This window comes from Polypterus senegalus, chromosome 16 (assembly GCF_016835505.1).
Source record: "Polypterus senegalus isolate Bchr_013 chromosome 16, ASM1683550v1, whole genome shotgun sequence".
In the NCBI taxonomy this organism is placed as follows: domain Eukaryota; kingdom Metazoa; phylum Chordata; class Cladistia; order Polypteriformes; family Polypteridae; genus Polypterus; species Polypterus senegalus.
In genome coordinates, this window is record NC_053169.1 from 84,714,958 (window position 1) to 84,727,542 (window position 12,585).

The 12,585-nt window shown below is 40.1% G+C and overlaps 1 protein-coding gene across 2 annotated transcripts in view; it reads right to left on the bottom strand.

The window, feature by feature from the left end:
• traf5 (Tnf receptor-associated factor 5) overlaps window positions 1–12,585 on the bottom strand; it is a 49,324-nt gene extending 36,739 nt beyond the window's left edge. Inside the window, exon 1 of one of the 2 annotated variants that reach the window (XM_039738513.1) lies at window positions 12,339–12,585. The gene's annotated coding sequence lies outside the window, so the exon portion shown is untranslated. Of the gene's footprint in view, window positions 1–11,810; window positions 12,248–12,338 lie in introns of those variants that run through there. The other variant, XM_039738512.1, reaches the window with a different exon arrangement.

The following is a 12,585-nucleotide window of genomic DNA, read 5'->3' on the forward strand; positions in this document are numbered from 1 at the left end:
TGCACTCTCCCCTCAGAGGCAGTTCTAAAAACATCCCAGTTAGTACTATCAAAGAAGTCCTGAAGAGTTTGCTCAATATCTTCATTCCATATCCTGGTTGTTTTATTTACTGGTGGTGTTCTTTTGAGGAGCTGTCTGAAGGCTGGATATAGGAACACTGACAGATGGTCTGACTGACCGAAATAGGGGCGTGGCACTGCTCTGTAGGCATCCTTCACGTTGCTGTAAACGTGGTCGAGAATGTTACACTCCCTTGTTAGAAAAGATACATACTGGTGATAGTTAGGTAGGACGTTCCTTAGGTTGCAGTGATTGAAATCACCGGCCACAATGAAAACAGCATCAGGGTGGAGCGACAAGCACCAGATCTGTTTAAATTGTGACATCTAGTGCTAAGGCATAGTCCTTCACCACCCAAAAGACAAACCTTTCATCCAACTAAGCCCAGCTCCAATTATTTTTAACATCTTTTTTTATTTCACTTGAGTCTTTTTCAAGCTTAATAAATTTTGATTTCACCTCAGAGACTCACAGAAAGCGGAATGTTAATTATTGATTAACAAACCACAGACCAACCTACTAACATACCATTGTTGCTGCTCTAATAAAATGGCCAGAAAATATTTTTGTGACTCTAACGACAGCCAAATCCAGTTAAGTCATGAATTTTGGAAATCAGAAAGAGCAGCTTGTAGAGGTGCCCAGGCATGTATTTTATATGTATCATAAGTAATTATATAGAGAAAACAAGAAAATTAAGAATTATTTAGACAGGAACTAATCCCACCCATATATAAATGAAGCTCATGGAGAAGATATTGGGAACTTGTTAGCCAAAGAGTGTTCAAAAGTACTCAATACTTTAAATAAGACACTAGGGTTGCTTAGTATACCAGTTCTGAAAAAGGACTGGAAAACCTAACAATGTTACCATACCAGCATTTTGCAAATTTCAGTACTACAAGTAAAGAGTAGTTATGAAAGACCTTATGCTCAGCTCTTTGTTCCTTTTGTTTTCTGAAACTCTTTAGACTCCGTGAGGGACAAATCCTCACCTATTCCTTTCGATGCACTAGAACAGTTATTCTTAAACTATGGGTTGCGAATGTTTGTGATGGGTCACAACATAATTTTGTAGTAAAACTACAAAAAGTTCATCCAAGTGTGAATTCTGTGCTGAGTGATATGCCTGCATCTATTTGTCGTATTTTCAAATGCAGAAGTGTGCAAAACAGCTGCATAAATGCATCAAAGACAGCTTTCATTTCCGTGGCACAAAAATATATGTATAAAACATATAATTCCCATCTCACAACCTATAAAACAGTCTGTCTCAGAAGACTGAAAGAAAATACACATATAAGAAAGAGACAGAATGGAGGAGCTGACAGACAAGTATGTAAGGTGAAGAGACTGTAGCGTTAGATTAAAATGTCAAAATGAAAATAACAAGTGCGGGACAAGAATGTGACGATTTTCATGGTGTTAAGGACAGTGAGTGAATTGGGTTGGATTATATACATGCTATACAGTACCTGTCAAATAATACAAACAGTACATGAAACGTGTTTTGCTCGAATTGGGGCTCATCAGGTGTATGCTGCTTTGCTTCCCCTTGCTGGGATCGAACTTTAGATGTCAGCTCCTGAGGCACAGTCCCAGGTGTTGTGCCATGGTGGCTGGTTGACTTACTTGACAGGGTGAAGATCGCAGTATTACATCCATAGGTCTGATCACAATCTAATCATTTGGATGGTTACCTACTAGGTAATGCTTATGATTGGTGGGCCAGTAAGCAAACATCCAGTGTCATGCCAGTATTACAGTGGGTACGGAAAGTATTCAGACCCCCTTCAATTTTTCACTCTTTGTTATATTGCAGCCATTTGCTAAAATCATTTAAATAAATTTTTTCTCATTAATGTACACACAGCACCCCATATTGACAGACAAAAAAAAGAATTTTTGAAATTGTTGCAGATTTATTAAAAAAGAAAAACTGAAATATCACACGGTCCTAAGTATTCAGACCCTTTGCTCAGTATTTAGTAGAAGCACCCTTTTGAGCTAATACAGCCATGAGTCTTCTTGGGAAAGATGCAACAAGTTTTTCACACCTGGATTTGGGGATCCTCTGCCATTCCTCCTTGTAAATCCTCTCCAGTTCTGTCAGGTTGGATGGTAAACGTTGGTGGACAGCCATTTTTAGGTCTCTCCAGAGATGCTCAATTGGGTTTTTAATTTAAATGATTTTAGCAAATGGCTGCAATATAACAAAGAGTGAAAAACTGAAGGGGGTCTGAATACTTTCTGTACCCACTGTATATGCAAAATGCAATTTCAGTGGCAACTCCTTTATGGCTCATAGCATGTTTGCTGTTATGGCATACATTTATTCCAAATCTGTAGCACAGGTGCAAAGAATATTTTGTATTAAGGTTGCGAGGGCAGGCCAGCTGCTCAACCTGGCCGGGACGCCCAAAGGATGGGGGAAGGCAGATATTTTTGGACACTGACTCCCCCAAAAGGCTAGATGGCACTGAAGTGTAGCGGTAGGGCATCCTGGGACTTGGAGTTCTGTTTCTCAGCCTTGTTGGGTACTGTGGGTGCCACCAGGAGGAGCTATAAAAGGACCGGAGGAGTCATGCCTCATCCATAAGCCCGGAAGTACTCACAAGTCACAAGGATGGAGGCTCCGAAAGTACTTCCGGGCTGAAGAAAACTCAAGTCCTCCATCGGACTCAGAAGTGCTGCCAAGTCACGTGGGAGGAAGAACAGAAACACTTCCGGATCAAGGACTATATAAAGGACTGCTCTGAACCTAGCAAGTGAGCCGGAGTCGGGAGGAGTAGGACAGAGCTTGCTGGGAGATGTGGAGGAGAGATTTGCGTTTATTATTATTGTTATTTGAGTTTTCTTGCCTGTTTATTGGTGGATGTGGTGTTTCAAGGGCACTATTTAAAGAAGAAATTAAAATAACTTCTTGGTGCTTTTACCCTGTTTCCAGTGCATCTGTCTGTTGGGGTTAATGGGGCAAAAGCGACCCCTAGAATTTACAAAGTAAACATGCCTTGGCGAGGAAGAATTCCTTCTTGTGACACTGTATGAAGACAGTCTGATAAATGTCCATCAACTAGTATTATGAAGGGCGTATTTGTTAGACACGCAGGTTAGTTGGATGGAAATGCTAACATGGCCCAAGTGCACATGCGTGTGAGTATGTTCACCCTGTGATTTACTGGCACCCTGTTCAGAGGTTGTTTCTACCTTGCACCCTATGCTTGCTGGGATAAGGACCAGGGGCCTCATGTATAACGCCATGCATAGAATTCACACTATAATGGATAAAAGCAGAAATGTTCGTATGCACAAAAAATCCAGATCCATAAATCTGTGCGAACGCCAACTTCCACATTCTTCAACTACATAAGAGTGAAAAGTAACGCACGTGCTCGCCCCTGCTGTCCCGCCCCAACTCCTCCAAGAATTACACCTTTTTGAATATGCAAATCAATATAAATAGCCCTTAAGCTCAGCATTCTGTGAAAAGACTATGGCAAAAGCACGGGGGAAAATAGAAGAATTTCAGTGAATACCAAGTGGGGGCAAGGAAAAACTTACTATTTGTTGGTTTAAACAGTGATATAATCAACAAAAGGAAGTTAATCGAGTGACACAGTGTTGGAGAAACTCAAAAGCTCAAGTTCACAAAGATGCACAGTGCCCGAAATAAAAAAGAAGCGGTCAGATATCAAAGTCGCTGTGAAAAGGCGAGTCGTAGCCCACTGTCTGAGTGTCATATGAAAACTTATTAGGGTACAGAGAAAAAAAAAGGCACACAGTGAGAAAAAAGCTCGAAATGCCAACTTTAATCTCAAAATTTCCACTTCAATCACGTAGCTTATTTTGTCATTAAAGAACATCATAAACTTCATCTTTAAATTGTTTAATATACTAGTTTCTCAAATACCATCATAACTAAAGTAGCATGTTAAATGCTTTGTTTTGTATGTGTTCTTCTATGTGCTCTATGTGTGTGAATCACTACTTGCTTCTTAAACGGACTTTGACTTCCTCCAACAGGACACAAAATCCATTACATTCGTGATATTACAGTTCTCTGAATAATTAAAATACTGAGATGTACTGATACTTGATATCATTTTCATGATGACAGGAATTAAAGCATGTTTTTAAACATGGGGACATTGTTCCTGTCTCCCACAAGATGCTTGCTGCACCGTGCGCTACCTTCAATGAAATTTATTGTAGCAGTACTGTCTCTTACAAACATACTAACCCCCAATTCCTGTCCTTCCTTTTCTTTCTCTACTGTAAGTACCCAATCGCCACATACTCAGCTATGTAATAGATGTTAAGCCATCTGTAAGCTTAGAACGCTGATTCTTCAGAACATTTAAGGAACATTGAAATATCTTCATAGTACACATTTAATTATTCTATCCATCTATCTTTCCAGTGTCGCGCCAGCCCCAGCAAGAATACAGCGGGCAGGAACAATCCATGAACTAGCTAGCGCTGCGCCACTGTGTCCTCACATGTTTAATTATTAACAATATAGATTATTTAAATGACATTAACATTTTATCTGTATAATGTAGTAAACATATTTTGCTGCATTTCATCTTAAAATTATATCGTCATCATATGTAAATATGCGCTTTATAAAGTGGCGCAGGTTGTGCAATATTATAACTGTATCATAAGTTTACAGTAAGGTAATTGTACTTATAAGTACAAACAGTTCTACAAGGAGCACTTGATGGACTGATTAAGTGCGTTTATAGTTCTTGGGATGAAACTGTTTCTGAACCGCGAGGTCCGTACAGGAAAAGCTCTGAAGCGTTTGTCGGATGAGAGCAGTTCAAATAGCCAATGGCTGAGGCAGCGTGTGCTTGATTCTGTATACTGGTAATTCTCTTTGCAATCAGCTCCTAGTGGTGCAGTGAGTGTAATATAGACAATGATCTGCTGTGGCAACCCCTAACAGGAGCAGCTGAAAGTAGAAGAAGAAGGTGCAGTGAGAGTAACAATTCTAAAGCAGCTATGGTATTTTGAATAGTTTGGCCATTCCGTGGACCATTATATTGTTACAGGTTAATTACAATCAGATGCCTTAAACTAATGAACAATATGCGGTTAATTTCAGTGTATTTGATAAAGCCGGCGTTGTGGATGTAAAAAATAAAGGGAAACCACACTTGAACAAAAGCACTGCTTTGATGCTAGGTGGCGCCAGCTTGCAAAACCGAGCGGAGAACTTGCATACGCCAGGGTTGGAGCTACCGTGAAAATGTGCGTGGCTTTACGCCAAGTTTAGGTTTTATACATCGCGATTTGAGCATGGAAACGGGCTTACGCAACATTTTTGTGAGTACGCACTGTTTATACATGAGGCCCCAGATGTCCTATAACCTAACTCAGGATAAGCCAGTTTGGACAGATGGAGTATTGTTTTAGCAATACATTTGTTTTCTATTTTTCTCTTTTAGTAATATTCATGTGAGAAATATGCTTAAAAGGAACAAAACCTTTTACTTTTTTTATTATATGGCCACCGTTGTTTGTTTGTTATGACCCTGTTGTCACTTTAATAATAATCTTCATGGCTCCCAGTTTGGTACTGATTTTCTTACTTGGGTCCTCAGATTAAAATATTTAAGAACCCCTGCACTAAAGAATTCAAAGGGGAACCGCTGCTTGTAGCAAGGCAGTGAGATGTGCTGTAGACTTGGTGTCGGACAATTCTCCTAAACCACCCTCTCCCCTTCAACACACTTTAGACCCCACAATGAACAAACCACCATACCTTACATCCTACCTCTTCTTCTTTTCAATGTGCTGTGGACTCTGCAGTGGACAGCAAATTTTGGTGCAATGAAGGATTCAAAGGGAAACCACAGCTTGTGAGAAAGTGGGGAGACGTGCGTTTATGAGACGCAACAAGTGAAACACATTTTTGTGCAATGCAACGTGTATGCTAGCAACTGTGCAAATTGGCTGCTGGCTACACTTGGCTGGGGAGGGGGAGTTTTCCACTTCAGTTCTGTTTCAGTACCGGTAATTTGGTCCAAAAGCTGTTGATACTGAAGTCGAAATTTTAGAACCATTCCAACATTACAAGACAGGGTGCCTGGAAGAGGTAATCTGGTTAGGTAGCTATTGACCACGGAATACAGTCAAATGCAAACGCCTCCACTAAACGGAGCCACCATGTAAGCATTATGAAATTTTGAAGGACCAGCAGAACAAGGCAACACTGGGAGAAAGAATAATTCTGTTTTACTCATTAACTTTAACATCATCTGCAGTAATTCGAGGAGGGTTTTGTTAATTGACTGTTTACAGGATGAAGGAAAATTATGAATTCTAATGTCCTTATGTTGTATGTTTGTAAAGATGTTTTACTTGTATGCCCTTCATTAAATGAAACTCCATTCATCTAAGATCTTATTGGCATTAATGTTATTATTTATTAACTTAGTAGGAGGGTAAAGAAACTGTCTCACAATAGAGTAGATATATTTTGTTATTAAAAAAGCAGGGCAAGCAAGCCTTATTTGTATTACTGTGTGTTATCCTATTGTTTTTCTTGTTAACACATGTACAGTTGTTATCTGATGCTATGCAAATAAAGAAACTGTGTTATGGCTTACATAATTGTAGAACACTGGGAATATCCCATGAAAACATATAACCCAATACATGAGATTAAGCAGTGGCTTACATGAAATGGTACTAAACCAGAAGGCGTAATTTATTTTAGAAAGTTAATTAAAACATTGATGGTCCACTTCAAATTTTTGGTAGTCCAAACTTATTTCAGGACAATATAACACTAGATGTGTCTCAGGTGCAGGGTAAAATGTGTCCTCTTCAATACTCAGACTAGCATTTGGCAAGATGACAGACTTATAGTACAACAAAGAACAACTACAGTGCAACAAGCCCAATAAGGCTAAAAAAACTCATTGAATGCTCAGGGGCCTTCTCAAGGTTGAACAATGGCTGGGGCAGTATTTTTAAACCAAATCTGAGCATGACATAAATTCAATCAATTTTTATATAGTACATTTTCATTTTAAAGTCCACAGCTAATAAATGTATAGTGTGCCTAATGATGTCTGTGTATACAGCATGTATCATGTCTTTGATGTCTTTATTCTGCAACATAATATCCATCCATCCATCCATTTTCTAACCCGCTGAATCCGAATAGGGTCACGGGGGTCCGCTGGAGCCAATCCCAGCCAACACAGGGCACAAGGCAGGAACCAATCCCGGGCAGGGTGCCAACCCACCGCAGGACACACACAAACACACCCACACACCAAGCACACACTAGGGCCAATTTAGAATCGCCAATCCACCTAACCTGCATGTCTTTGGATTGTGGGAGGAAACCGAGCGCCCGGAGGAAACCCACGCAGACACGGGAGAACATGCAAACTCCACGCAGGGAGGACCCGGGAAGCGAACCCGGGTCTCCTAACTGCGAGGCAGCAGCGCTACCACTGCGCCACCGTGCCGCCCCGCAACATAATATCTGTAAATAAAACAGGCTTTATCTGTAAGGTAATAATTTTGATATTAATTACCGTATACACTCACGTATAAGTCGGGACTTGAAACCCGAAAAATCGATCATAAAAATCAGACCCTGACTTATACGCCAGTTCAAAAATGCGGCATTTATTTTTAATATTTTTTTTTTTTTTACATCTTCTTGCCTCTTCCGATCTTGTATCAGTTTCTCAGACACATCGAATTTTGTTGCAGCAGCGCAGTTACAAATTTCTTTCACTATGTCAACAACTTTTAATTTAAAACCAGCTTCACATTTTCTTCTGATCGAATGCACCTTCATAGATAAGGGATGCTCTTACGATAAAGCTGTATGAGAGTGTGAGATAAAAAAAAACAAACACACAAAACAGTGCAAACGTCACTTCGGAATAGTTCAGGTATTACTGTGTGGTCACGTAGGCACAATACATAGAAAAAAAAGGCTGTGTGCTCTGTGGTTACTCTCTCAGGTAGGCGTTAGCATATCATAATCTCTTGGACCAATAGTGTGAGTTTTCCGTATTCGATTTATACAACTGACATTATAAAATAACAGAAATCAAGTCCCGACTTAACCGTGGGAGAATGTAAACGCGAGTATATACGGTAGTAAACTTTTAATGCACTTTACAGGAGCAGAATGAGAACTCAGCTGATTAATGGGCGATACATCATATAAATAACATTCCAGTTTAGGTTTAAGATCTTGACAACACTATGCACAAGGTAAAGACCAATTCTGATTGGGACACACACACACACACACACATTCTCTTCCAAACTCACAAGGGGGTCATTTAGAATCATAAATTAACATAACACATATAATTGATGTGATGCATCAGGTATCTGTTGCCATTGGAACAACATGAAAGATTTCACTCCAGGACACTGACTCACCTTTTTATTTATCCTGACATCATAAAGAAGAGACTCTATGCACAAATGCACACAATTTTACATTCCTTATTTATTTTATTTTTGTTTACCTTGGTAAATTGAAAAATGACAAATATGTATTTCACTCTTACACTCAAAGGATTTTGCATGAATGTTTGTGAATGACAAATAAAGTTTTTGGTTTTTTTTTTTGCCTCTTTTCAAAAAGGGGATTTTGATTGTGCAGTTCCTACTTTATGATGACAGAAACTAGCCTTAAAGCTGACTGGTTGAAAGTTAATGATTGTCCTAAAAAGACAACTTAGAAGCAGTTACAAGACCAACAGAAACCTGATGACATCGACATTGAACTTGCCTAAAATACACAACTTTCGGATGAGAAAGGAAAAGTACAAAGAGGAAAAACCCACAAGGCATACTGCACTAAGACTGAACTTGAACACAGCATTTGTGCCCCCTATGCCTATAAATGATATATTTTTAGAAATTATATTTATCACAAAATACAACTTGGAAGAAAAATGATCACCTTATTAGTCTCAACTGTCTAGTTTTTTCATCATCCTAGTATTAACTACAGCCCTGAAGCTTAACAATTCCTGCTACCAGGCATCAGGATTTTGACTTTTTTAGACATTTTGCCACATTTGGGCCTGGTTCAGGTGCACGTTTTAAATCCACTTTCATCTAGTACTGTTCAAATGCCATTTTCTGCAGGAATGTGTACAGTTTTTTTTTTTATGTAGTATGTCCAATATAGTCATAGTAACAAGTTACTACCATTTAGTGTTGGATATCGCATACTCTTATTTTACGTACAGCAAGGTCTGAAAGTATGCAAATTCAGAGTACAATTCTGCTTATACAAACCCGACTCACCCATTAAAACTTTGGTGGGAATATGTCACTCTATGTAAAAATAGCAAAGACAATAAGGGGAAAAGGGAGAAAAATGTTTAAGTGGATGTGCCACATCAAATCACAGGCCTTCTTTTGCTCCTGATTATCCTGTTGCTAGCTGAAAATATTTAGTAATATGCCTACTTCAAAACCCAATTTATTTAATAAGTAAGAAATGGAACTATGCACTTGTCTTTGACCTTAACATTCGCATTTGTTATAGTGTCTGGTCTGTTGGTAACACCTGCCTAGTGGAAAGGTTGCACTGGAGACAAATCAGCATTTGGAGACTGTTACAAGCTGCCTGCAACTCAACGTGATACTATAACAGTAAAACATCAATAGCTGAAAGACAAAATTGTGGGGCATTTTCATATCCATCCATCCATCCATTTTCTAACCTGCTGAATCCGAATACAGGGTCACGGGGGTCTGTTGGAGCCAATCCCAGCCAACACAGGGCACAAGGCAGGAACCAATCCTGGGCAGGGTGCCAACCCACTGCCGGACACACACAAACACACCCACACACCAAGCACACACTATAGGGCCAATTTAGAATCGCCAATCCACCTAACCTGCATGTCTTTGGATATAAAGATACGCAAAACGAAAAGGACAGTTTGTTCAGATCTGTTCCCAATTTGCCCAACTTTTTTTGGCAAATTGTTAATTCACCAATCAAACATACTACTTTGATGTTAATTAGGTCTTCAGCCTATCATACATATTCTTTAAGCTTTCTGTTAAGTGGGCTTGAGAATTTTCTGCCATATCCATATGTTATAAACTTAGGAACCGTACACTTTACAATATGTTAAAAACTTTAAATAGTCCGACTTGCATACTCCAATGGAGATCAAATCTTAGCCTGTAGAGTCTCTGTGTAGAGTGTGCACATTTTCTCCCATGTCAATATGTCTTGATCTCCAAATATAGTGGTTTTAATAATAATCATTGATTATACTTCTATAGCGCTTGTTCAACATACTCTTAAGTGCTTTACACAGGCAGTAGGAAACCACTTCAACCGACACGAATGTGCAGCATCCACCTGGGTAATACGACGACAGCCACTCCTATGCCATTATGCTCACTACTCGTTAGCTATTAGGTGGTGAAGGGGTCAGAGAGATAGTTAGCCAATATGGGACAGGGAATGCTAAGGGGCTAGAATTGAGAAGGCAATGGTGGGCAGTTTAACCAGGACATTGGCAAAAAACACCAGGAATCTATTATGACAACAGACAATCAGGACTGCGGTTTTATGTCTCACCTGAAGGAAAGAGACCATTTTTACAGCAGTGTCCACGTTGCAGCAACCCAACTTTTAACTCATCTAAGTAATGGCTGGGCCCAAACCTGCCTAGCTTCATGGTGGATTACCTGCCCTTACATGCAGGTGGCGTGGTTACTGGCTAGGACATCCCAAAGGCAAGCACATGCATCACACCTGTATTAGTTGCAAGCATACACAGGGCCCTCACCTTGGTTTAGCTCCTGTTGTGCACCTGCACAGCCTAAGACCCCTCAAGACAATGAAATCTATTAGGAATAGTCATTAATATATGGATAGATTGATAGAGAGTGAAACAAATAATGTAACGGTACCAGATCGGCACATTCAGGAGCAACAATTAGTGCACAAATTCAGCTCTGAATTGTGTGTCATTACAGTCATCACGCGGCTACTAGAAATAACCTCAGTTAGAGAGTAAGTGCATTTAAAGTCAATCAAATTACTTGAAACCCTACTGTACAGCAAGACGGTGCTGCCGGATATGGTTTTCAAGCAGTATCTGTCAGAAATCCCCTGCACATATGTAACGAAACTGTTTTGTTTGTTGAGGGACACAGGAAATGTTAACGCCTTACATCAAATATCGTATATATAGAAATTATCATTATGATTACTGCTATATAAATAAGCGAGTTTACAAAGAGATCGATCGCTGTTGTAATGAAACATTCTCAGACCCGCTTAATTCAATCGGGGTCTCGGTTTACACCTAACGCATAATTTAGTTATGTCCGAAATTTGTGTCGCACTACGCTATGGCATATCTAATAAACTCGCAGCAAATAACTTCTATGTAAATATGGATATGAAAAAGAAACGATTCCGTTTTAAACCGAAAGTAGTGAAGTTTAATCTATCCCCTATTTATTAACGCCTATTCTACATACATATATAGCTGAACTAAGTGAAACTGAAGAGAGTTTGAAATGAAATTAATCACACAAGTGCAAAAGGCCGACGAGATCTTTCAAAAGATTGATTTAAAAGTCATGACGAGGCTGGAAAGCGATTTTGCAGCATAGGTTGATGGAATAACAGACATACAAATTCACTGTAACATAGAAAATAACTAGGAAGACAATTCTACTAAAAGCACTGTCGGCTTATCCTACTGTACTCTTACCTAAAACTGTACAGGATCACGAGAGTCAAGGGATCAAGCCGATGCACAGACTTCTTGGTTTTCCTATTTCATCTCACGATCATTAAAGTCCCCTTTCCCAAAGCAGTCAGTTAAGGTACCATCAGGCGACCTCCGAAATGAAGAATGGCAACGTGCTGCTCATTATATAAACTGCCTGGTTTCGAAACGCACGCTTCTGGAGGTACGATATACGGAATGACATCACGCGGTCAACTGTGGCGTCAATCTCGAGGGGAATGTCACACCGCCGCAGCACCTCGCACGCCCGCTATTTGACGTAACGCCAGTGTCACACGGCCTGGGCTGGTAGGAGGTTCGCTTTTTGTGTATTTTATATATTTATTTTTTTAATATCGTTACTCTTCGTTAAGCCGAAAGTCTAAAGTATTTAAAAGGAAGCGGAATTCGAGCGACCCAGCGGCACTAGGGAAATAAAAAGCGCTGCACCCTGCCCCCCTCTTTTTACTTTCGGTTTCTGGTCGGTCACCACACACTTAAGCACGGTACCTGGTGTTCTGAAAGAGAGGAGGCGCGTCTTGTGGCTGCTTTCAGTAGGAGGACTCGGGGCGGTGAGTAGGAGGCTGTGATGCGGCTCGTGTCCCGTCGTAAAGCTGACAGATTTCCGACGTGCACTTTGCGCGCTTTTTTCCAATTGTATCCGGCTGCAGTCAGGACAGTTTTAGGCCTCAGACAGATTTAGCGACGTGAGACATTCTGAGGCCCCTGTCAGTTGCGTCTCTTTTGACTCCACCCA